Source organism: Mustela nivalis, assembly GCF_964662115.1.
Source record: "Mustela nivalis genome assembly, chromosome: 10".
NCBI classification, from domain to species: Eukaryota; Metazoa; Chordata; class Mammalia; order Carnivora; family Mustelidae; genus Mustela; species Mustela nivalis.
In genome coordinates, this window is record NC_139029.1 from 35,499,985 (window position 1) to 35,522,954 (window position 22,970).

At 52.7% G+C, this 22,970-nt stretch overlaps 1 long non-coding RNA gene across 1 annotated transcript in view; it reads left to right on the plus strand.

Annotated features, from left to right (window-relative positions):
* Positions 1-22,524, plus strand: part of LOC309842939 — a 144,529-nt gene extending 122,005 nt beyond the window's left edge. The window contains exons 2-3 of the long non-coding RNA XR_014299863.1: positions 15,629-15,881; positions 22,364-22,524. This is a non-coding gene — a long non-coding RNA (uncharacterized lncRNA). The remainder of the gene's footprint in view (positions 1-15,628; positions 15,882-22,363) is intronic.
* Positions 22,525-22,970: the final 446 nt, after the last annotated feature.

Consider the following 22,970-nt stretch of genomic DNA (forward strand, 5'->3'; position numbering starts at 1 on the left):
CCGGCATGACCCGGAGGGGAGGAATTATTGAGTTTATTTTGAGGAGGAGAAAGCTGAGACCCAGAGCCGTCACAGGACTTGCCAAGGCTGCTTGCTGTAAGAGCTGGCATCGGGGTTTGGGTCGAGGACTGCCCAGCTCCAGGGGTTTCCTTCTGCAAGAGAATTCATGACAGTTGGTGTCACTGATGTTATTTTGATTAATTAACTTCACAGAACGTGTTTCGAGGGTCTGTTCCGCGCCATGCATGGGGACACAGGGATGAGCCAGACACACGGATCCCGCTCTAACGGGCTTCATGATCTCGTGGGAGACAGACATGTGAACGGCAATTATGGCTCAGGGTGCTAAACCATTATTGGCCATAATAGTTAGCTTTGCACGGTGTTTATAGCTCACCAAGGGCCTCAAATGAAAATCTGGCCATTTCCATGTCTGCTGAAAATGGTCTAATCGCTTCCCTGTGGCTGTAGAGTCACATCTGAGCCTCCTGGCCTGGGAGTTAGGGCCCTCATGGTGGGGCAGAGCCTCCCTCCGCATCCTGAACTGCCTGCTCGCTCTGTGCTCCCCACTACTGAGCTTCCTGGGGTTCCTCACCTCATGGCTTTATCCCGTGGGTCTCTGCCTCCAATGCCACCTTTCCCACCCCAGCTTCTCCTGGTTAACTCTCATCCTGCAAAACTGGGCACAGCTGGTACTGCCATCCCAAGGATGGAGTTTTGTGCTCTTGGAGTGTCTAAGCCCAGGATGGCAGATCAGGTCAGGGACACAAATCACTTAACAGCTATGGTCCTCAGTTTCCTCTTCTGTAAGGTGGGCTGGAGAGTAAGACCTAACTGTAAGAAGAGACAACTGGTTAGAGGACAGCTCAGTGGCTGGTGGGGCTCCAAGGCAGTGTGTAAGCAGCCTGTGGCGCTGGAAATCTTCTGGGAGCACTAACACCAAGGGAGAGCCTTGGACCATGTTGCTGCCTGCTAACACCGAACATTGTGCTTACTATGTGCAGGGTGCTGCTCCAGGCCCTTTGCACATGTTAAGCCATTTAATCCTTGCAACAGCTCTGTGAGGCTCACTATCCTCATTTTACACATTAGGAAGCTGAAGCACAGAGAGATTAGGTAAGTTGCTTCGGGTCACACAGCTAAGGAGGGGAAAAGCAGTGGGGGAGGAGAGAAGGGGGAGTGGGGGAAGGGCAGGGACCACTTAGGCTCTGGGACAAACATCACCATATTTAACAAAATGAGGGAGGGTGCCTTCATCCCTTCACAATCCCGTGAACAGGGCAATACCCTTCCAGTCCTTCCGGGTTGGGAAATGTTTGCTTTGGCTCTACCTTCCCCAGGACGGGAAGGCCATCTCTGTGTGGGGTGCACCTGGGCATCCCCTGCTCTGCCTGGGGGATGGGACCTCATCTGGGCAATGGTGGCCGGGGCTAGCCCTGCCTCTGGTGACAGCTGCCACTCTGAGGCCAGCAGGGAGGCATTCTTTTCACTCTGTAGGGGAAGGAACGGAGACCCGGTGAGACAGTAAAGGACCAGTCTCCATAATGGCAACCGGAAGCTGAGATTTTGGACTCGGAGGCCAGAGCATCTCCTTGCCAGAGGTGCTAGACATCGTCGCCGACTCCTGGGCACGGTCACATGGTCAGAATTGGGTGGGAAAGCCTTTGTTCAACATCTACTGCCAGACCGGCTCATGGTACCTGCTCAGTCTCTGGACACTCACTTCTCTTTCCTCAGGAAACGAGTGAGTGAGTGGATGAGTGAGTGAATGAGTGTAGAAGTCACCTAGGAATGGGGGAGGCCTTTTCCTGCTCTGCCCCATCGGCTGACCCGGGCAGCCAAGAGCTGGCATCGTCTGCTCCACACTGTCCCCTGCCCTCCCCATGGAACACAGTCCAGTGTCAGTCCCTGGCCGACGTCTGAAATCTCCCTGTCCCTCAGTCTCCTGCCCCCAGTTTCCCAACCCCATGCTGGTGCAGGGTCCTGCAGGGAGAGTAATTGGGCTGGGTCTTCTAACCTGACTGTGGGACTCACTTCTGTCTGGAAGCCAGGGGACATCGCCCAGTCTGTGAGGAGCCCTGACAAAAGTGACTGTCCTCCCTCCCCTCATCTGTAGGGGCTTCTGCTTCTCACAGCACTTCTCCTGCCTGCGATCTAGGAGGCTTTCACAGCCTGTTGTACTGATGGAGAAAAAGGCCAAGCCAGGCCAATGGCATATGCAAGACCTAGGACCAGAGCTCAGGACCCTTACTACAAAATCACGACTGCCTCCCCACTCCCTCCCTGTCTTTGCCTTTTCTTCCTTCTTTCCACAAGTATTTATGTGGAGGTTGGAGGGAGTAGGAGAACAGACTAGGTGGGCGAGACGAAATGGAGAAAGTCCTGGGTAGGAGTCAGGAGGATCCTTGAATTCTGGTCCTGGATTTGTCACTAATTTACTGTGTCACCTTATGTAAGTCACTTTTCCACTCTCCGCGTCAGGTGTTCTTATTAGTAATTTGGGGAAGGAGGCTGCCTTTCCATCCTTTTACTCGGCAGACATCTTGTAAGAATTAATTCAATGAAATGTTTCTTTGTTCTCACATCTGCCTACGCATCGGATCATCTCATTTTCCCTTCCTTCCTTCCCTCCTCTCTTTCCTTCTTTCCTCCTTCCCGTCTTTCCTTCCATATTCCACCCGTGTATCCTCCCATCCATCCTCCCATCCATCCGTCCATCCGTCCATCCTCGGTGTCCCTGCTGTGCGCCATGCACACCAAGTGAAGGACCACACCATTCACGGCCTGGCTTGATGACCTCCGGGTGATTTCCCACCTTCCTTTGTGGAAACTGCCTACCCATCCCTATTTCTTCCCAGACAATGTCTGGCTTTCCAGTATCACACTCAGCAGTCTGCCTTTTGTCCTAATGAGTCCTTAACCAGAAAGGGAGGTCCTGAAGGGTGAGGACTGCAGCTGGTCTATGGCAGCGCCCTCAACATCATCCAGCCCTGGACCTCAGCGAATGTTCTCTGAGTTTGCAGCATTGACCCCCATCCCAATCTGACTCCTAATTCATCCTGGGATAGTTTGAACCAGGTAAGGAGGCTGGGCCTCTGCATGGCTAACAGTTGCCTCTGGTAGCTTTTCCTCTTTGGAATTATAGTCTTCTCTCCTACGAGAGATATTGTCTCCCGCTCTTCAGAGATCCAGAGAGATCTGACACAGGGTTCCACAGCAAACTGACGGGAACCTTGGACCAGAGGCCTGAGCTTCTTGTGCCAGCTGGTAACCTACCTGTTCTCACTCGTTCAGGATCTGCCCATGAGACCTGCCACGTGGCCAGCTGGCTCTGAACCACTGCTCTCCCTGTCCATCTTGCCCTCCTCTGAGCTGCCCAGCCAGCCCAGCTAACCCTGTGCTACCAAGGCCTGCTGGGTGCACTGGCCAGACACGGGGGCCTGGTGGGGATGGGGAGCATGGGCAGTTTCTTATTTTCTGACTCAAACCTGAGCCAGAGCCACAAGACCTCCTCTGGCTGGCGGGGCTAGCCCATTCTTTCCTGGTTCTGGCCAGCTCTGGCAGTCCCTGGGGCCACTCCGAGTGACGGGGCACCAGGCACTCCCCTGGTGCCTGCAACGTGTCATTGGAAGCTGAGAGCGGGGGCCCCCCAGCTTCTCTACTCCCAGGGGCCAGTCGCTGCAGGGAAAGTGCCCTTGATGCACGGGCTGTAAATGAGCCGTCAGCAGAGGTGGTCTCGCTCCTGCCACTCCACCCCCCTCCCTCCTCAGAGCCTTGCTAGCTCTCAGCCACATTGGAAGAATTAGGGGCGGCGGGCGAAGGGAGGTGGCTGGTTCCCTTGGCGGGGACCATGCATAAGCCCTAACACATTGGCACGGCGTGTGTGCACTGGCTGCAGGAAGTGGGTGCTGGCGGTGTGGATGCCGTCCTGGGGACTCTGGGGGTGGGGTCTGCCCAGAAAGACTTTCTCCCTGACTGGCCTTTCTGGACCAGGGAGAAGCCTCTGGTAGTTCTCTTTTTTTTTTTTTTTTTTTTTTGCATTTTTTATAGCTTCTGCTCATTGCACGTGTAAAGGGTTGAGTCTGGGATGTAGTTTTTGGGTCCTCTGTTGATGATTCTCTGGGTGACCTTGGAGGAGCCCTCTCATCTCCACGTTCCCATTTCCTTGTGGAGGTGGTGTGGTCCTAAAAGTCACTGGGTCTACCTCCTGGCTTGCAGATCCTTCACTGGTTATGAAGAGCCTCGCATCTGTTCTCTTTACCCTTGACATCTGGAATACCTTTGAGATTCTGTCTGTTGGTATTCTCATGCCCATGTTACAGATAAGGAGACAGAGTCTCAGACTGAAGGTCCTGCTGGGAGTCCCACAGGTAGAAAATGGCATAGCAGGCCTGTCATATGACAAAGCCATGATCTTTTAAATTCTCTGTATCCTTCTAGAAGTCTAGTGTCTGCTGAATGCCCCACCCTATGGGACTGGGGGTTCAGTGGGGGCCACGGTCCCTGCCCTCATTGAACCAGGGCGGGTAGCTCCACCAGGTTGGGGTGTCATGCCTGTGGGGGAGCTGGCACAGCCTGAGTCCCCGAGGACTGCTCCGCCGAGGAGCAGGGCTCTGGACAAGAGTCCAGGTCCTCATGGACATGAGAGCCATGAGGATATGCAGATATCCCCCCCCTGCTAAACTATAGAAGCAAACTTGCTATTTCTCTCCCCTTTTTGTAATAACTCTACTATCATCAGGAAGCAATAACAGCTAAAAATGTCCAGGGGGCCAGCTTCTTGCTGTATACTGTGTCAGCCTTCTCTACACAGCCTGTCATTGAGACCTCACAGCCACATTGTGGACAAGGTCCTGTTATCATCCACATCTTAGAGATGAGGGAAATAGGCTCCAGGGGCCAGACACCCTGACTTAAGGTTTTCTGACCACAAGTGGCCAAGCAGGGATTTGATCCCAGGGTGGTCTGAGACCATGTTACTCTCTTGGAACCAGGCCATCAGTGGCCCTACCCAGCCTGGCTCAGACAGGAAGCAATTAGATGGGCCTTATAGGGCATGGGCAAACTTGGATCAGGGCAGCAGGGCACCCTGAGACGGTCTTCAGTCAGCTGCTCTGTCTAATAGGATAGTTTCTGAAGATTTCTGGGAGGTACAGTGGGGCTTTGAGGGTATCCAGAGCCTGGCCCCAAGACAGAGGAAGGCAGGGGATTCTGGGCTCTGGACCATTAAGAGAGGCAGGACTGTCCAGTCTGGGCAGGGCATAGATCCTTCGGTGGCACCGACGGATCCAGCGCACACCTCACAGAGCTCCAGGGCCGGAACTGGCGACACATGGATTTGATTGCTTGGGAAATCTGCTTGGGGGGCCTGGGGTAGGGGAGCAGAGGTGGAACAGCTGATCAGCCTAAAAATAGCATAGCCTGGAATTCCTAGGGGCTCCAGGGCGCCCCATCCCAAATTTGGAAGTGGCCCGGAGAGTTCTTTGTAGCAGGCCCCCTCCGTGGGTGGCTTGGCAGTGACAGACAGGCACCACCGTGGCAGTAGCGCCTGGCAGGGAAGATCAAGGGTCAGGCCCAGCTGCAGCCTCCTCCTGTCTGAGCAGTATGGGCAGAGCAGGCCCGCACCTTCTCTGGACTCCTGCTGTTCCTCTTGCCTCAGCTGCGGGATAATTCCCGCCCTGGCCATCTGGCAAGGTGGTTAGGAGGACGCATTTAAACAAATGTAAACTGTCAAGTGCTGTGTATATGTCTGTTGTCACTGCAAAAGGGAGGGCACTCTGGGAGGATTGATTCCATGACAGTCTTTGGATGTTTGGGATAAGCACAAGTTCTCTCTGCAGAGTTCACAGCTTCCAATGACTTCCTGTGGCTCCCAGCCTCTTCTAGATGTTCTCTGTTGCTTCTTAATAGAAAATGCTTCCTTCCAATGAGCTAAAATCAGAACAGTACAAGTACGAATGAGCTGCACTAACAGGTGGTGAGCTTTCTGTCACTGGAGGTATTCAAGACAGAATCTGACAACACCTGGCCGGGAAATAATCTATAGCTTAGACTAGATGCTGCTGAACAGGTCAGATGACTCTGACCTGCAGAGTCATCTGTCTAGTGAGGCTATACTTCACCTGTTCCCTCTCCTGTGGATATGCTTTGTCCAGATCTGAGGCAGACCCGTGCCCCTGGCTCTTCTGCAGGGCTCTAGAATAGACAGCCTCAGCACCTTCACTGTCCCCTCAGTGCCCAGAGTTCCGTCCTCACTGCACCTGGGCCTCCTTTTCTAGGCATGTAAGCCCCTGGGGTCTCAGTTTCCCACCTGTAAAATGGAGATGCCATCGCCTGGCACTCCAGCTTGGCAGAGAGGTGTTGGGACAAGATGACATCATCCACAGACCATGGGAAACCATGAAGTCCAATTCCCTTCCAGCAATTCTATGGAGGAGAGGGTAGGCTGAGGTCCAGGAGACCGGCTTAGGGCCACAGATGACACGATGGCAGAGCCTGTTCTCCGAAGGTACAGGTGGAAGTCAGCCTGCCTTCGAGGAGAGGGCGGGGAATCATGTCTGTCTTCAGTGGGCCTCCTTGTCAAGTTCTCATCCTGCAGGTCTTAGCTCAAAGGGACCTCTTCTAGAAGTCTCCCTGAGCCACAGGCAGCACGGGCACCTTCTCTGGCTCCCTTGCCCTTGGTGATGCCTGCTGACAGAAACTCCTCTTCAGATTGGGGAACACAAATGTGGGTCTGAATGCCTTCCTAGCTGTATGAACCCGGGCCTTAGTTTTCTCTACTGTGAAATGGGCACCCACAGAGTCAACCTCATGGATATGCAGTGAAAATCAAGTGTTCTGCTTCGTATTGAGAATGTATAACAAACGGTAGCCACCGTGATGATGAGGATGACATTCATTCCTTCACTCATTCAAAGCGCCTGGACACGCCCCTTTTCTGAGCTCCAGCTGGGCACTAGGGACACAGTGAAGGAACCTCTCTGATTTCTGGGAGCTCAGAATCTAGGAGAACAACCTGCAAACTCACCATTCCAACACAACACAGTACAAACTGCAGTAGGGTCCTCTAATGCAGAACCCCCTCACCCCACACACACACCTGTCCCAGACTGCCAGCAGGAGCCAGGGAAGGCTCCTCAGAGGAGGAAGCCTTGCTGCTGAGAGCTGATGCATGGGTAGACTTACGTCAGGCGTCTCGGCAGAAAGGCTGCCCAGGCCGAAAGCACTGCATGTGCTCTGGTCTGGAGGTGGGAAAGACAGCGGGGTTCCCTAGGCAGGTTGGGGGAGTCTGAGGCATAGATCAGAATTCCACCAAGCTCTGGGGACCAGCTCCTCTCCCCAGATAGCCAGGGAGAGCCGTGGCCAAAAGGACCCCCCCAGGATGGCCGGGTTTTGATGATGATGATGATGATGAAGAAGATGGTGTGACAAGGATTTAATGTTGTGGGGGTGCCATTCAGACCCTGCTTCCCGCGGACTGCTGCCTGCACTTGCCTTGGACATGCTCCCTCAGGTCAGGCTGTGGGGATGCTGGGATGTCGTGCCCCTCCAGGTTCTGGGTAATCAGAATGGAGCTCTACAACCGAGAACTGAGTTTCCCACTGTGGGGCTGTGTCCACTTCAGTGCCCCCTGTGCCTGGTATAAGGTGGCACTGGGCAGGTATTCCTAAATGTTATAAAATCAGGGCCCCTCATGGCCATTCAGATGGAGAAAGGGACCCAACCAGAGAGACAGGTTGTCACAGTGACAAAGCGGCCCCTGCCTCCCTACCAGCTGGCCTTGCCTGTTCCAACCTGCCCCCCTTGCACCCGGTCAGGCTCCTGTTCCCCTTCAGCCTGGTGCCCAGAGTCGTCCCCTTGGAGAGCCTGGGCTCCTGTGCTGGCAGTCCCCTCTGTCCTCCCTGGGTTCTGAGCCCTGACCCTGAAGGCCACCGGTTGGCAAGCAGTGACGTTCTGAAGATTCCTCGAAGCCATCCTCGTCTTCTTGACGAAAGGCATCTGGGGCCCACCAGCCCCTCCTCCGCCCAAGCGGGAAACACAATACGCCGATAATGATCTAATATTTATACAACGCCTTTCTACCAGATGCAACCCAACAAAGTTTACAAGCTGTCCCCGCTGACGGCGCAATGTATTCCAGATCTCTCCAGCCCTGCCCCCACCCACCCTCCCCTCGTCCTGGGGCCCAAAGGCCAGCGGCGACCCCAGACCCACCTGAGGTTGGGGAGCCCACCGGGGCCCTGAGGCCCAGCACGCTCACAGCCTCCCTGGGCTCCTGCTGGGAGCTCATCTCTGCTCCTGACTGGGGAAGAAAGGCCCTCCGGAGGAGACCTAGGGCCACACCGGGGTTTTGAAGTTTGGCCAAGACTCACAGCACCCAGCGGGCCTCTCCCCAGCCCTCCACAGCCTCAGACCCACGGGAGGGACCGAGGTAGGGCCCAGTGGCCCTGCGTGAATGCCCCTCCCCTGTCCCTTCCTCCGCGGCCAGCCCGGCTCCATGAATGAGGATTTGTGTTCGTTCCCTCCCATAAATTGCCCCTGGTCACCAGGGCCATGTTCTGTGTCAGAGTCCCTGACCACCGGCTTCGGACAAAACCTGCTTTGTGAAGTCCGGGTAAAAGACAAACAAATGATTATTACCTTCATTTATCCCTCCCCCAACCTTCTTTTCTTGGCCTGGAGTTAAGACCTTTTTTCTCTGTCAACAATCTTGACTTTGTTCCCTGAGAAGGAAACAGCTCCGGGAGGGCCTTGCAGAGATGCTGCTTGCAAGAAAACCGTTTGGGAGGAGGGTGAAAAAAGACAGAGGTTACAGGAAATGGCAGACATTTTTTGTTGAATTAAACCATTAGGAGTGACCCCCAAACCAGAGCCAGGCAAAGGGAACAACTGGATACATTTAGGTCAGGACAAGCAGCCAAGTGAGGAGCTGAAACCAATTACCATAAATGAATGTTTCTCTTTTATTCACGACCACCGTGCCTGTTCCCAGGATGCTCTTGGGCGTCTTATAAAAACAGATGAACTCTCCGGTTTTGTTCGGGGAGTTATTAGCTAACGCAACTGTTGGGCGATTCATCAAACATTAGCACACGCTGCCATTAATGACCAAGAGGCTTTGTCACTGGCTGGGCCAAAGCCACAGGGGCTGCCCGGACTTTGGAGCTCAGGGTAGAGTCTTCTCCTTGGTGCGGCCAATCGCTTAGGCTGTTGGTACCCCGAGAGTAACAGCCACTCTCAAACCCTGGCCATCCTGGGGGGTCCTTCTGGCCATGGCTCTCCATGGCTATCTGGGGAGAGGAGCTGGTCCCCAGAGCTTGGTGGAATTCTGATCTATGCCTCAGTCCCCCAACCTGCTTAAAGGACCCCGCTGTCTTTCCTATCTCTGGACCAGAGCATATGCAGTGCTCTCAGCCTGGGCAGCCTTTCTCCGGACGCCTGACTGAAGTCTACCCATGCATCAGCTCTCAGGGGCAAAGCTTTCTCCTCTGAGAAGCCTTTCCTGGCTTCTAGGAAGGGAAGTCTGGGGTGGGTGTGGAGTGGGGTGGGGGCTTTTGCATTAGAGGATCCTACTGCAGTTTGTACTGTGTTGTGTTGGAATGGTGGGTTTGCAGGTTGTTCTCTTAGATTCTGAGTTTCCAGAAGTCAGAGACATTCCCTCACTGTGTCCCTAGTGCTCAGCTGGAGCTCAGAAAGGGGCGTGTCCAGGCTCCTTGAATGAGTGAGTGAATGGCAGATGCCTGTGCATCCATGCCTTCCTGGGACTCCTACAGTCTTAGACTGTCTTTCGGTCCATCAAAGAAAAGGGACCATGGTTCTTCCTGTGTAGGCTTCTCCCCTCTTTGGAGCTACAGGAAACTGGCATGGAGCTGAGAGTCACATAGAGGCATCACACAGGGAAGAGGAAAAACCTGGGTTTGTGGCCTGGTGCAACTGCTTCCTCTCTGCAGGCCTCAGTCTCCTTATCTGTGAAATGGGCTAGGTAACTCATCTCTGAAGCTAACTGAGAGAAAAGTTGCAGAGGTATATATGGTCTTGGGTGGGGGGAAGGAAGCAAACTGAATTAAAGCTGCCCTACCTCTCTCCCTGAGTAACTCTGTCTTGGGGAAAGACATGGTTCAGCTTCTTTATATAGCCTTTGGCCAAAATGGCCCTCCATGTGTGAGTCGGGGAAAAAGGCTGATCTTCAGACACAGGACAAGTGGGTCTGGTCCTGCTCAGCTGTGTTCTTGCTTTGTAACCTCAGGTTATTCACACTATCTCTTGGAGACTTGGTTTTGGTTCTGAAAAATGGGACAATAGTATTTCACACCCCAGGGCATGTCAATGCCTGAAAAGGGCTGAGTTCAACCCCTGGCCCACAGTGGGGGCGGTGGGGTGCTCATTACATAGTAGTTTTTATTATGGCCATTAGTTATGTTAACAAATGCCACTGGTGGGTGGGAGGAGTGAGGGGGCGGCCCTCAATCTGTCACCTTTTTTGTCGTTTCTTGCAGACAAGCTATTTTGTAGCAGTCTCGGTATTGCAGAATGAGCAGTCTTCCCCTCTGCTAATTCCACCAAAATGTGTTTCCAGCCTAGCCACGGTCGCCCTGCCAGACTTTGCAGCAGGCCTTTCCCTGCTGAGCCGCACTGTCTCGGCCGGCTGGGGCTGACATCTGCCAGAAAAGCAGACCACCTTCTTGGATTTTCCGTTTGCAGCTGGGAGGGTGGCTGGCAGAGCAAATCACAAAGCCGGCTCCGGTTCCAACTCCTGCTCAGGCAGGGCAGGCCTCTCCTGTGTGTGTGAGAGACTGCCAGGAGATGGCCTGCGTCGGACGATGGGCTCCGAGTGGCAGGGGGCATGGGGTACATGGGTACATGGGAGCTACTGCGTGCCCTGGGCCGGCGAGGATGGCAGGGAAGGCTGCACCCCAGGCCCGGAGGGTGTTCCTGATTACAGGGAAGGAACTAAGGCAAGAGTCTTCTCTGGGACTTCAGGCAGGCTCTTTTACCTTTCAGCCTCAGTTTCCTCTTTCTGTAAATGGAAACACATGTAGGTCCGTAGTCCATTATCTGACACGCTTGGGGCCTGAGGTGGTTTGGAAGTCAGAATGGTTCAGATCTTTAGAAAGTAAGATGTATGCTCTGCTTTCTAGAGCCCCTGCGGTGGGGTCAGGGGAGCAGCCTGGAAACAAACACGTGATGATTTCTGCGGGGCAATGTATGAGTAGTCATATTCCGACCGATTAGGAGAGACCGTAAGTAGCCTTGCGTAGGTTCAGTCAGGGTTTTTTTGAGGTGACATGAATTTCTGCAAATTGATGGAAAGGCTCCCCTTTCTCAGAGCTTCTTGGATTTCAGAATTACGGATAAAAGACTGTGTACCTGTATCGTCTATGCGAGAGGGCTGCTGTAAAGATGGCAGGAGACAGTGGAGGTAAGGTGGCTGGCAGACTTTTGAGAAATGGGAGGTATCGGCTCCCCTAGACCAGTGGTTCTCAATGTTGGCTACATACGGGAACTGCCCGAGGGGCTTTAAAACTACTGACACCGACTCCCCACCCAGGCAGCAGGGACCTGCGGCTCTGGCAGTGATGTTTCCAAATGCATCCTGGGTGATTCTTTTTTGGTAACAACTTTATTGAGACATAATGCCCACACCCAATAATTCACCTATGTGTAATATACAATTCAGTGGTTTTTAAGATACTCACAGGGTGGTGTAACCATCACCACAGTCAATTTTAGAACACTTCATCCTCAGAGAGAGAAGCCCTGTGCCCTCGTCCTGTCATCTTTCCCTGCCTGTCCATCCCCTCAGTCCTAAACAAGCACGAATCTACTTCCTATCTCTTTCAACGGCTTATTCTGGACATTTCATTTGGAACAGCGCAACATGTGGTGTTTTGTGCCTGGCTTCTCTCACTGAGCATGAAGTTTTCAAGGTTCACCCATGCTGGAGTTTGTATCATTACGTCAGTGCTTTTTGTAGCTGAATGATAGTCCACTACACTGGGGTAGCAGACTATTGATTAGAATCCATGTGGCACGTTCTGTTTATTTATTGGCTGATGTATATTCTATGTGATGCTGCTATGAACATTTATGTTCAAGTTTTTGGGTGGATATATATTTTCATTTTTCTTGAGTGTTTACCTAGGAGCAGAATTGTTGGGTCACAGGGTAACCCTGTGTTTAAATTTTTGAAGAAATGCTGGACCACTTTTCGCAGGGACTGCATGGTTTTAGATTCGCACCTGCAGCACGTGAGGGTCCTGGTGGCTCTGTGTCCTTGCCGACACCTGTTAGTGTCTGACTTTTTGAGCACAAGCATCCTGGTGGGTGTGGAGCCATATCGCAATTTGGTTTCGGTGTGCATTTCCTTGAGGATGAATGACCTTGAAGATTTTTTTATGTGCTTGCTAGCATTTGTTATATCTTATTTGGAGGAATGTCTTTTCAGATCCTTCACTCATTTGAAAATTAGGGTTTTTTTTTTTTTCAATTTCTAAGTTTCAAAGTTTCTTTATGTGTTCTAGATATTTTTACCTTATCCAATGTGTGATTTACAAATATTTTTTCCCATTCTGTGGGATATTCTTTCACTTTATTGACGCTGTCTTTTGAAACGCAGAAGTTTTTAATTTTGAGGAAGTCCAACTAATCCCTTTTTCTTTTGTTGCTTTTGTGTCAGATCTGAGAATCTTTTGCTAGGTGCAAGGTCAGGAAGATGTACTCTGTGTTTTCTACCCTATGTTTTTAGTTTTGACCCTTACATGTAAGTCTGCCAGCCAGTTTGAGTTAATTGTTTATATGGCACATGGGATAAGGGTTCAACTTCATTATTTTCTTGGGTACCTATTCCAATTGTTCTTCTTGAGTGATGCATGTAGACTCTGAGAGCCACTGTTCTAGAATGTAAACCCCAGGAAGGAGGTGTTTGTGTTTGCTCTGTCCTTGGCACTGAATGCAGCAGCACACGCATGAATGAATGGACAGATAAATGAATAGATGAATAGATAACTAATATGTATATTTCCAAGACTCCAATAAGGGCAGATGTGCCATGAGTCAGAGACCCTGAACAATAGATCAAGAAAAGGTCTAGGTGTGAATGGGGACCAACTTTGTCTCCTTCTAAGAACCCTCTCTTGGTATGGCAGAACTTGTCCAAGCCTCTTTTGACATACTTTTGGTGGTGGAGAACTCCCTCCCTACAAAGCTAGTCACTGGAGAGGGGTTAACTTAACTTAACATTATTATATATACAGGATATGGTTATATGTTAGAATATCAGTATTATCAGTAATGTGTCGTGTTTTGTTGCCAGTGATGATTACAATCATCCACCCAGTGTTTACTCTGTGCCAGCATTACACTCAGCGCTTTATAAACATGGTCTCATTTGATCCCTTAGTAAGCACCATTATTATACCCATTTTAGAGAACGCTAAAACTCAGAAAGGTTAAATAGCTCGCCTGAAGCCATAAAGCTTGGCTTTGAACTTGCGTTTTTCTGACTTCCAAGCCCCCAGTCCTAAGCTCCATGCTCTCCTGCCCCTCAGAAACTGTCCTCCAGAGGGTGGGGCTGCTTCGGGTTGAGACCCCAGGGACTCCTGTCCTTGCTCTGCGGTCCCACAGCCCTGCTGCCCTCCCCTGCAGCTCTGGCCTCCCTGTGGTGTCTCCAGCCTGCCCTCTACGTCTTTCCGGACAACACTCTGACCTGGGCAGAAATGAGTAGAGGCAGAATCTTTAGAATTCCCTCCAGACTCTGTGTAGCCTACGTAATGGTCCTTTCAGCCAGTGGGGACTGCCTTGTTGTATCTCCTTTTAGGACTGAAGAAGGAATGAATGCAGCACCTTCCCTTTCCTGAGGCTTGGTCCATTCCAGAGCATGGGTGCCTGGAACAGGGACACAGGGACACCTCCCCATTCCCAGAAGGAGGGACTGGGAGTTTGGGACAGAGGAGCACCGAGACCAGCAAGACTTGGGTGTGACTCTGTAGCCTTTCCCTATGCTCCCCTCCAAGGAGACACTCTCCATTCATGCCACCAGCCTGCCTGAGCCCCTGCGCTAGAACGAGTTGAGTGCAGCCTGCTGAGCCCCAGGAGGCCTCTAAAGAGAAGAAAGCTTCTTGGAGCCACTTCCCAAGTTTATTAGGCACAGTTTCAAGGCCCAAATGGGCTCCTGAAAGTCAAAGAAATAGCTGGTGTTTTATTTCCAGCCAGTGTAGTTTGACCAATTCATTTCACTTCGCTTCCCTTCAATTCATTATAACAAATAAACTAGACACGATTCCTACCTCTTCTTTTGCTTATCTATTCATTCATTCATTCATTCAGTGATTCCCTCATTCATCTTTATTATATGTAGTTATCTGCTCATGCATTCATTTCTCCTTTCATCCATTTGTCCAGAGATCTGCATGGCCTCTTCCTCCCCTTCTTTAAGTCTCTTTCTCAATGGCACATTTGGAGAGCAGCCCCTCAATCCCCCCTTTTCTCTTTACTTTTCTCCACAGCACCTTCAAAATATACTGTCTGATGGACTTACTTGTTTTATGCATTTATGACTCTGCTGACTATAGTAAATGGAGATTTTTTAAAAAAAGATTTTACTTATTCATTTCAGAGAGAGAGATTATGTCCATGTAGAGGGGCAGAGGGAGAAAGAATCTGAAGCAGATTCTGCACTGGGCACAGAGTCTGACGTGGGGCTCGATCCCGCAACCTCAAGATCGTGACCTGAGCCAAAACCAAGAGTCAGCTGCTTAACTCTCTCAGCACCCCAACCCCCAGGTGTCCCAATAAATGGGGACTTTGTCTATAGCTTTTATTACTAGATCCTCAGTGCCTAGCATAGTGTCTGGGGGGCAGAATTCATAAATGTTTATGGAATTAGTGAACTCACTCATCTATTCCGTATGTCCAGCCCCAAGAGTCTTCTGGAAAGAAGGTTGCTTTTGGAGGGGGGTTAGGATGCAAGATAGCTGCTTGGGATGGTAGCCTGTGGACTAAGCTCTAAAGGCTGGGATGCTTGTGTTAGCAGAGATGTTGGGTGGTGGGTAGTATATTCTGGGTTGGCGGGACAGCTAGCGCAAAGCAAGTACAAAAGTGGAGATTGTGTTTGCAAAGATGTTCCTGAGGCCTAACGGCTGGGTTTGGTGAGTAATTGAATGTGGAGGCTGAGGGCAAGGGAAGCTTTGGGGATGAGTCAGGTTATGCGTTGGAGAGTCTGGGTGGAAGATGATGTCATTAACCAAGGGGGATATTGGGGGTTTCAAGAGGAGAAGGAAAGATGATGGCTTCAAGACCTCCCTTTCAAAGACAACTTTCAATTACAATTTGACCCACATTTTTTGTGTTGTGTTGATTTTATTTTTGATTCATGTTGTCTGGTTCTGCCAAGTGCCGGGAGAAGAGGGCGTTTTGGCTGCCCCATTCATCTCCGCTGTCTTACATCTGGGTGTCTGTGAAATGTGGCTTCTTGGAGGTGGAGGGGGTTACAGAGTGGAAGGCCCGCCCGTAGGCTCGCCTTTGCTGCGGTCGGCAAGCTGCGGTGAGACTGGCCTGGGAGTCCAAGCATTAGTGTTTGACGCTGGACCCGATCACCTCCAAATGATCGTCTGCCTTTTGAAAATTACAGATAAGCCGGCTTTGGAATTTTGAGCAGACATCAATCACAGCTCTGCAGCGATGGATTTTATGTGAAATTATAGCCAGAAGAGGAGGGAGAGGAGCAGCTGGAAGACTTCCTGGGGGAGGAGTCTTTGGAGGGCCGTTTCCTGGTGGAGGGGGCACAACCTGCCCTGTGCGGCCCAGAAGGAGAGGTGAGGAGGCACTCGTCAAGCAAGAAGAAGGACCTTCTCACAGTCGAATTTTCCCAAGGATGTAAAGTAGTGAGCCTCCTGATCCATGAGGTCTGCAAGCAGGGGCTAAATGGCCAACTAGTAGGGAGGTTACCATGTGGTTTCTCGTTCTGGGGGCTGTAACTGGAGTGGACTTCACCTTAGAGGTAATTCCAGGACTCATATCCTCAGCTGTTAAAAAACATTGAGATTAATCATGTCCCCATGATTGCTCCTGCCCAGCCCTGAGAAGGCGATGTCCCCCCACCCCCGGAATTAAACCCATGACCTTGAATGATGTAAATTAAGGCATCAAGAATCGGTTATAATAAATGTTCCAACTAATGAATGAATGATAAAAAAAAAAAGAGACAAAGGCTGATATCACCTGTCATTTCGTAATACTTGAGGAAAAAATGGATCTTGACATTGAATTTCAATAGGTGATAACCATCCTGGAAAGAGACACGTCAGACAATCTGAGCTTCTGATGAAATAGCACAGTCCCACCCATCATCTTGCCTGGGGAGTCTGGGCCTGAGCCTGATCTACGCTCTGGATCCAGCTGCCCATTTGAAGGAAAAACAGAGGCCAGACCCCCATGGTGAATGGCACTGTGCATGTGCGATCAGTAAGCCAGACTGTGAAAATCTACAGGTCGGAGAGCCAGGCTTCTTCCAAAGACACAGCAGGAAATGTAAGGGAGAGAGGGGGACAGCTGGGGATTAGGAAAAACTTAAAGGACACTTCGGGTGTAGACAACAGGCAGGATTACATGACAGTGTCTGGAGATGTGCTCTGAAGGATAAAAAAAATCACAAGGCAAACCAAGAAAGCGACTGTTAGAAAAGTGAGGCTGGTGGTTACTTTTGGCGAAGGGAGAAGGTGGTGACTGGGACAAAAGGCACCTGGCTGGCCTGGGAGGGTGGGTGGAGAGGGGCGGCCCTGCTCTAGCTCCTGATCGTGGTATGGTTGCAAACGTGTTCCCCTAATAATGGTTCATTCCACTACATGTTCACTTGGTGTGAGTCCCTGTTCCTTTGCAAGAAAAACGTTAAAAAGGTGAAGTCATGTATGTAAGCTTTCTGTATTACTTCTTAAATGCCGATGCATGTGTGTTGGCAGTCCCTTGTCTGCTCCGAGTTAGGGGACCTTGACTGCTGGTCAGGGCCAAGATGGAGAAAAATCACTGCTTAAAAACCCCAGGTGCCACGATAACACCAAGGAAGCCATCGGTCTGGGAAAGTTGCAGGTCTCTAGCCAGATGGAGGCAGCCCTTTCTGATTAGCCTCTCTTGGGGGAAGGAGTGCTGTGGGGCCGGCTTGGGGAAAGGAGGAGGTGGTGAGGAGGGAGCTGGGTGCTTGTGGGAAGCCTAAGGTTATTGCCTCCTTCCTTCCCATGGGGCCCTCACCGCCGGGCAATAACAGCCCCGGGAAGCTCAGCTCGTCTCTTGGGCCTCCCGGCCTCCTGGGAGAGGGCTAATAAGTTTCCTGTGAGATAAGGCACAGGAACATATTTAGATAAAAGCAAAATCAAGTGGAAATGCCTTAGGGGATAGTGTGGCAAGGTTGTGGAGCCTGCTCTGTGGCTCCAAGGTTTATAGTCTGGTGAGCAGGGAGCCCGGCCCCTGTCCTGTGCTGGAGGCAGCCACCAGGCCACCAGAATTGTGTGTGTGTGTGTGTGCACGCGTGCCTGTGCTGGGCCCTGGAAGGCACAGGCCTAACCCTACCCTAGGAGCTTCAAGTGGGGGCCTGGGGATGGGCCAGGCAAGGGATGCAGTAGAGAAATTCAGCTCTGGGAGTTAGGACTTGTGGCACTGTCCTGAACACTGCTGTGTGACTTCAGAGAAGCCACATAATGTCTCTAGTCATCTGCAGTTTCACATGAAAAAAAGAGAGGACAAAATAAGATGGCCCAGCAGTTCCTCCCAGTTTTAACTGGAAAGGACTCTAAACTGGAGGATTGCCTGGCTGGTTTTTCTTTGACCCTCATGCTGGGTACCAGAGAGCTTGCCTTCTACAAAAAGCCTCCAGCCTGCACTCAGGTCTCTCTCCTAAGGGAGATGCTCAGCTACCTTGAGATCTAACTTTCTTGTTTCTTACGATCTTTGAAAAGGAGGCACACCTTCAGCTTTCCTGACTCGCTCCCAGAGCCTGCTGGGCCCGCCCGCCTGCTGATGCATTTGCTCCCAGCTCCGTGCCTAACCCCCAGGGTGCAGGGAGCATGGGGCGTGAAGGGTGGCCTCCATTGCGAAGTGAGGAGGGAACGCTGGGAGCTCTTGTGGCTCATTTTCCTCCCCTCCTCTACCACAAGGGTCCTGGGATGCCAGGAAGGTAAAGGGTGGAAGGAACAGTACAGATTGTTCAGGCCCATCCTGCTTCTCTCCAGTTTAGGAAACTGAGGACCAGAGACAGTAAAGGACAGCCTGCAGCTAGGTCGTGAGGGACAGCAGAACCGAGTCTCACCAGCAGCCCTCACCCTGGCCCAGGGCTCATGTGGGAGAGACACTGTCCAAGGGACAAGTTCTTGCTAGCAGCTCCTAGTAACAGTGAATTTTACCTCCGTGTGTACAACACTTTACAGTTTCCAAGAGGCCATCTCTACACCCTGATACCCGCTCTAGAAGGTAGGGTCTCGCCAGTGTTCCGATGGAGAAACTGAGGCCAGCCTCTGTTCTGTGTGCCACTTCCTCTGACGAGCCTGGGGGAGAACACCCCAGGAGCTATGCAAGCCAGGATCCCCAAACCTGGGGTCACGGTGACCCTGCTTCTGAAAGTGTGTGTGTGAGAGAGAGAGAAAGAAAGAGAAAGAAAGAGAGAGAGGGAAATGGGGGAGGGGCCCGTGTCACCTGAGGTTGGAGGAGGAGGTTGAGTCAGGCGTGGGGGGACCCGGAATGCCAAGGTAGGGAGTCTGGGCTTTGCTGAGTCCAGCAGGTGTGCTGCTGTGTGGCCCAGGGGGTGACAGGCTCAGAGTGGGCTGTAGGAAGACCCCTCCGGCATGCGGGATGCTGGGCGGGCAGGTGTGCGTCTGAGGCAGGGGTCAGGGGAGGCGTGAGGGTGAGTTCTCTCCCGTGTTAAGTGGGTGGCTGACAGGCAGGATGCCAGGTAGGGCAGGATGGGGGGACCACGGGGGCCTCTGTAAGAACATTAGCAGTCTTCAGTCTGTGAGAGAACAGTGAGCTTGTATTTTGGGAGCCATAAAGCAGCAGGCCAGCATCTGGCCTGGGACCCTGCCGCCCAGCCATGCCCTCTGCTGTGACCAGTCCCACCCAGAGCTGTGCCGGCAAGGGCCGGCCACTGGGGGATGGAGAAGCCCAGGCAAGGCCAGGCCCCGGCCCCATGTGCTGCTAGGAGCCCCAGTGCTGTCAGAGGCATCAAGGTCAACATTCACCATGCTGGCCGTGGGCACCCAGGGAGCTCCGTGTGTGTGTGAAAGCCCGACAGCCAAGAGGGTGTGTAAGAGTGACAAGAGGACCCGTGTGGAACCGAGTGTAGATGAGTGTGAGGCTGTGGGAGGCCACCTCTGCACAGCAGTGATTGTGTCTGTGTGAGCTCCTGTGTGTGTGAGAGACTGAGGTGAATGTGAACATGCGTGTGTCATGCACGCAGGGCATGTGAGAGTCTGTGTTGTGTGTGCACACCCAGGAGCCATGTAGAGGTTGGGGGAAGGGGTCAGGGAGAACGGATGCCTCATTCTCTCTGTCCAGCAGTTTCCTGCAGACTCCCTGGAAGTGGGTGGCAGGGCTTGAGGGCTGGGGATGAGGGCCCATCTCCCAGCCCAGAAGTCCTTCTCAGGGGTCAGGGGCTCAGGGCTACCAAAGACCCTCAGAGGCCCTCCCTCCTGGACTCATGCTCACCTGGTCCACAGCACTGCTTTGGGGGTCGGCCTCCCTGCCCCCCACGGTGACTCCAGGCCCAGGGCTGGGGCAAAGGCAGCTCAGGAAACCCTTGCCAACTGAGTGACTTTTGGAGCTGGCAGTAACCCTCCCTGTCGGCTAGGCCAGAGCCTTAAATCCCAATTTGCCTTTTGGAGTGGAGGAGACAGCCCAGTGCTCAAAACCAAACAAAATCAAATCTTGACTGGAGGGCTAGAAGTGTGACCCAGAGGCTGAGCTCTGTTCCGGACCTGCTGTGTGACCTGGAGTAAGCCACTTGCCCTCTCTGGATGATGGCTGGATCAGCCTGCATGCTCTCTCATCTTAAGCTCAGAAGGGACAGTGAGGCCTATCTGATCTCCAGGCTCCATTGACAAAGCCCTGTGATCCAGCTGAGCAGAATCCCGTCTCTTGGCTCCTGAGGGCTGGCTCTGAGCAGGATCCAGCACGGGACAGGCACATAGTGGCGCCTCAGGAAGTATCTGATGAGCTGGGGTGATGACTCATGTCGTCTGGGGGCAAGGCCACTGGGTCAGTGCTCTAGGGCATTGGGCTGGGACACACCTCAACTCTAGTCTCTGGGAGAGTGAAGAAGGGGAGGCAGGGCCCCTGCTAACCCCACAGGGTTTCTTTGTGAGAAGTAGGAAAAGGCGCCCCCTGTGGGCGGACGTGGCAATGATGCGACCTGTGTGAGTCCCGGGAGCACCTGCCGATGCCAGGGAGGGTCTCCAGTACCTTCCGTCAAACCCTCACACCAGCTCTCCTGCGGGGTAGGCAGGATCAGCCCAGCTTACAGGGGGAGGACGCGGGGGTCCGAGGCGGGAGGGCGGGCGGGCGGCCACGCCTTCAGCCGAACCCAAGAGCCGAGTCCCGCGTCCCGCATCCCGCGTCCCGCATCCCGCGGCCACCCCGCGTCCGGGTCCCCACGCTCCTCCGGCCCCGCCGCCGCCCAGGCTGACCTCCGCAGGCAGGGCGGGGGATTTTCACAGCGCGGCTTCCCGAGAGAGCGGGATTAAGGGGAACTGCTCGGGTGGGCCGGGGGGAGGCCGGGCGGAAACCCAAAACCTCCGCAGCTGTTTCCAGTTTGCCGCCCGGCTGGACCGCGTGGGGCGCGCGGCGATGAAGGCGGTGTACCTCCGAGCGCTCTCCTGGCCCTCTCTGCGGCTGCCTCGCGTGACCCGGCTCTAGGGCTCTCAGTCCCCCACCCCTCCCGGACTGCTGCTTCATCCCATTGAGTTTCCCGAATCCTCTGGATGGTGGGATGCCCGTTCTCCTAATCCCACACTTTCCGCTGTCTGCACATGACCCTCTCCGCGCCTGTCCATGCAGGGAGGTGGCCCTTCTGGCCAGGGAAAGAGTGGCTCTTGAAGCCCAGGACTCAGCGCCTAGGTCAGGACAATAGGACGCCTGCCCCCTAAGACATGCCAAGGGCCCTGGGGATAGGCTTGAGCTCTTGGTCTGGCTCTCTTCTTCTGAGCTTCAGACCTTGTCTCTTGGGCACCTCCGTCCCCTGCTTCCAACCTCTGCTCCCCAGATTCACAGCATGGAAGTCTCCATGAGGGGCTGGGTTCCAGGGCTGCCTTCTTACTCCCGGCAGAAGTCAGGGAACCTTGGCCTCCCCATGATCTCAAACTCAACCCCTGGAGGCTGCCCAGACAGGAATGGGGTCGGGGTGCGGGGCCAGAACCTGGGCTCTCCAGTCAGACAGCCTTGGATGCAAACTCCGCTCCACTGTGTCCTAGCTGTGCTCTCTGGAACCAGGCACCCTGAGACTGGGCCATGAAATGAGCTGGGCTGGGGGCAAGCGGCAGGCACTGGGCTTGATACAGAGCGGGCTTTGGGATGTGGAAGTTGCTGCTCCATCCCTCATCAGCTCAAGACTCCATTTGACCCTGCCACTCTCCTGTCCTAATGCCTTTCGTGGCCCCTGGGTCCCTATAAAACAAACCCCAGATGTCCCTGTTGGCATTCCAGGCCTCCCCAACTGGCTGTCATATCTAGAGTTCAGGTTCTTATATGACTCCCAAGAACTTGACGGAAGCTAAAACCACAAACTCTAAGTTCTCACACTGCTGTGCCTTTCCTCAGCCTGTAACCTTCACCAGGAACATCCTACCCATGACCTCCCGCTTGTCTACATCTTTATGCCACTTAAGGTCTGCAGGGCCTTCCATGATGTCTTCTGTAGCCATCCAGCCAGAAGTGGGTCACCACACAGCTTCACAGAGAACTTTCTTGGTGCCAAGCCCTGAGCTTGGTGCTGGGGACAGAGAGGGAGCCAGAACCGCCACATACATACTCAGGTAGCTCCAGCCTGGGGGGCAGGAGCAGGGGATCTGCCAGGGAGAGGAGCCCCAGGGAAGACAGTGCTGAGGGCGGCTGATAGAGGCTGTCGTGGGCACATTTCTCTCCTTGGAATGTTCCCTACCTAGCCCTCAGCACTTGCAACTCCCTGACATTAGAGTTCCTTGCTTGTCTTAGAGTATAGTCACATGCCAGAAGCTGGCCTTACCCGGCCACCATTGAGGCACGAAGACCCTCCGTGAGCCGGAGGAGCCAGCTCCCGTGGCTTACCTTTAGGCCAAGGAATTTAATGTCACAGATAGGCGAACAGGGTCCGTGATACCTGTACTAGAACATTGTTTCCGTTATTTCCTAGCTTTACAGCCTGGGCAAGTGCTGGGGCACCTGGGAGCCTCAGTCTGTTGAGCATCCTGACTTTTGATCTCCACTCAGGTCATGATTTCAGGGTCAGCAGATTGAGCCCTGAGGCAGGCTCTGCACTCCTCATGGAGTCTGCTTGAGACTGTTTCTCTCCCTTTCCCTCTGTGCCCCACCCCAATAAATAAATAAATAAAATCTTAAAAACAAAAACAAAACCTGGACAAGTTCCTGAATCTTTTTTTTTTTTTTTTTTAAAGCCTCATTTCTTCTTTCAGAAAATGAGGATAAAGGAGAGAGTACAGAACAGTTCTCAAACTTGAGTGCGTATCGACTGGAGGGCTTATTAGAATAGACTGCTGTGCCCCATCCCCAGAAATTCTGACCTAGTAAGTCCGAGATGTGTGGTGTCTTTATTTGAAGGTATTAAAGAAAATCCAAATAAATTGAGAGATGTGGGAACAGCTAATATATACACAACAACAACAACACACACACACACATATAAATATGGAATATATTCAGCCATAAAAAAAGTAAAATCTTGTCATTTGTGACAATATGGATGGACCTTGAGAGTATTATGCTAAATGAAGTAAGTCAGG